The following is a 3,039-nucleotide window of genomic DNA, read 5'->3' on the forward strand; positions in this document are numbered from 1 at the left end:
TCGTAGACATTGTTCTTGGTACTCTCCCCGCCACAAGAGATAATCTCCTCCCAACAGGACCACACGGCATAGCTGCTGCCAATCACTGGGTGTTAAATTTTGGGAAGTATATGACTCCACCATGGTCATAGTAAAAGCAGCCTGGACCCCGTAGGTCGCCACAGCCTCTTTAAGGCTTTTTAGGTCTTTAAACTGCAGTGCAAGATGTTGTCGTTGTACCTGACCTTGTTGGTTAGGGTCGGGAACTTCTATTACTGGTGCTACAATACGTGCCTGAAACGCACCCCGACCCTTGGCTCTACATCATTTTTATAGTCTGGCGACCTCCACCACCACTCTTCCATGGGTGGAGCCAAGGGAGGAGGATGATGTGTCTTTTCCTTTAACCTGATATGTTTTAATTTTGTTTTTAGTTCCTGTATTTCCCTGTGAAGCATCTCCTCCTCCTCTTCCTCTGAGCTTCCCTCACTACTTTCAGGAGATTCAGGGTCATAGGGACCCAGTTTATGTGGTCTTGATGTGGCAGAGCTTAAGACTCCTGAACCTCCACATGCCCCTCTTTCCTGGTCTAGAGCATCAGCAGATCCCAAAGAGCAGCGGGTTTCCACCTCCTGTATTTTTTGTAAAACTTCCTCTACACCTTAAGTTCTTGTCTTACTTTCACTTTGTCTGTTAATAAAGCGTCTCTAACCAGGCGCCACAAAGAAAATGTAGCTATTGGGAAGGTATCACTGCCTTCCTTTTGCAACTTCTTTTGACAATCCCGTCTTACTTGTTCCCAGTCAGGGATATTTAGTCCCCCTCCAGTTAGGAACCAGGGACTGGCCTCTGCTATTGTTTTAATGAATGTGTCTATTGTCTTTGTTTTTACTGCTGTTCCTTGTTCTTCTAGCAGTTTCTTAACCTGATATTGCAATTCTTGTTTACTGCTAGTATTACCCATGGTAACCCCAATATGCCCCTGCCAGCCTGGGACGACCCTGTCCGCTTACCTCTCTTTCTCAGATCTCGGTGGAACATCCAATTGCCACGCCTGCATGGCACAAAGCTGATCTCTGAGCAGAGGACGTCAGGATTGAAGAGACTATCACACCTTTTGTGTAGCAGAAGAAGCCTTTATTTCTCAGCCCCAGGTTGCTTTTATACCCTAGCCCAGAAGGCACCTGACCCAATGGGGGCGGGGGAGCTGTCGCATGACCGCAGGGTCAGTGCCAGGTCATGGTGTTCTCAGGACCTGATGCCGGAAAATGAGCTGGTAAACAATTCTGAGACTGAGGAACCACGAGACCCAAAAGGTCACTGTGGGGGAGGTGCAGGTGGAGGCCAGGACAGCATGTCCCAACATATACCGATAGAATATTGTAACAAGTACATTTACATGAGAACGTAAATATTTATATTTTAAAGTTTGATATTTGATATAATATATGATCATTGTCTATTCCTGATTGCAGGTGATTGTGGGGAGATCATATTGACACAGTCTCCAGACTTGCTGGCTGTGTCAGCAGGAGAGAGACTTACCATCAGCTGCAATTCCAGCCAGAGTCTTTATTATAGTTCAGATCTGAAGAACTACTTGGTCTGTTACCAGCAGAAGCCAGGGAAGGCTCCTAAGATGCTGATGTACTGGGCATCCACATAGAAGACTGGGGTCCCTGATGGCTTTATAGACAGTGGGTCTGGGAAAGATTTCACTCTCACCATCAGCAGTGTCCAGGCTGAAGATCTGGCAGATTATTACTGTCAGCAGATTTATGAGGCACCTTCCACAATACTTCACATTCAAACACAAACCTCTGAGGGTTTCACCAACTGCTCGCACTTCACACAGCCCCAGATGTGTATACTTCCTCCATCTGCCAAACAGCCGGTATGCCTCTCATTGATGAGAAAGTTTTAAGAGCTCAGCAAAACCAAATGATTCAATGTCTCTTAGGTCTTTTTGCATGGTATTTTTTATAACAAAATTTAGAAAAGATCTAGATATTTTGTCTAATTCTTATGCAATGTCTTACCACAAAATTTGTTGCTTGAACACAAAAATTCTTTTTATAATTATGGAAGTCGGAAAGAGATTTACGACTTCATGAGCTGAAGGGAAGATGGTGACAGGCTGCAGTCCTGTTTGGAAGCTCTAGAAGACTGTATGTCTTTTGCTATTGCCATCTCCTAGAGTTCTTCACTCCCTTAATGGTGTCCATTTCTTCCTTTAATTTTTATAAATTATTTCAGTGTTTTATTGTATATTCATCTCTCTCTTCCTCTCTCCGTATTTGTGCAGTAGTATGCATGCATGTGTGCCATGGTTTATTTATAGAGGTCAGAGGAAAACCCATAGGACTTCATTTTCTCTGTCTACAATGTGAGTTCTGGGGATTGGATTCATGGGTACCATCAGTCTCAGGGGCACGTCCCTTCAACTGTGGAGCCATCTTGCTGGACCTAAAATTCTCTATTGGTATGTGTTCTTTATACATAGGCTTCATTAAAGCAGTGTCTTTCAAGTATATCATATATTTGGTCACATCCACCTAACTTCCCTATTTCCCCTTCTTTCTCCTACGATCCTCCCCTCTTCTAGTCTCTCTTCTAATTTCATCTCCTGTGTGCATGCCCCAGTCTCTTTCTCTTTCTCTGTCTCTATCTCTGTCATACATATACTTACAAAATAATCTAGAATCCAAAATAAGACAAAACATTGTATTGCTGAAACTATTTCAGGGCCAATGTCCCTCTGAGGTCCATTTGCTTTTCTCCTGAGTAACCTCAACCCACCCCACTGATGGATATGCTTTGGTTCAACATACTCTACATTATAGTCTTTACATATCATATCAATTCCTAGAACTTAATGTTTCTGAAGGGAAAACACTTCGTACTTCCAGAGAAATAATTGGGATTAGTGCCAACTAATCTTCTTCATGCATTCATTTAAAAACCCAAACAACTGAGAATCTGCATTTGAGATAGAGCAGGGAAAAAGAGTGATCTACACTATATACAATATTTGGAAAACTCCAAATATCATACCACTTG

The 3,039-nt window shown here is 43.0% G+C and overlaps 1 long non-coding RNA gene across 1 annotated transcript in view; it reads left to right on the forward strand.

Annotated features, from left to right (window-relative positions):
• LOC115072678 overlaps window positions 1–1,255 on the forward strand; it is a 2,573-nt gene extending 1,318 nt beyond the window's left edge. Inside the window, exon 3 of the long non-coding RNA XR_003851708.1 lies at window positions 1,006–1,255. This is a non-coding gene — a long non-coding RNA (uncharacterized LOC115072678). The remainder of the gene's footprint in view (window positions 1–1,005) is intronic.
• Window positions 1,256–3,039: the final 1,784 nt, after the last annotated feature.

This window comes from Nannospalax galili, unplaced genomic scaffold (genome assembly GCF_000622305.1).
Source record: "Nannospalax galili isolate Female #2095 unplaced genomic scaffold, S.galili_v1.0 scaffold13363, whole genome shotgun sequence".
NCBI lineage: Eukaryota > Metazoa > Chordata > Mammalia > Rodentia > Spalacidae > Nannospalax > Nannospalax galili.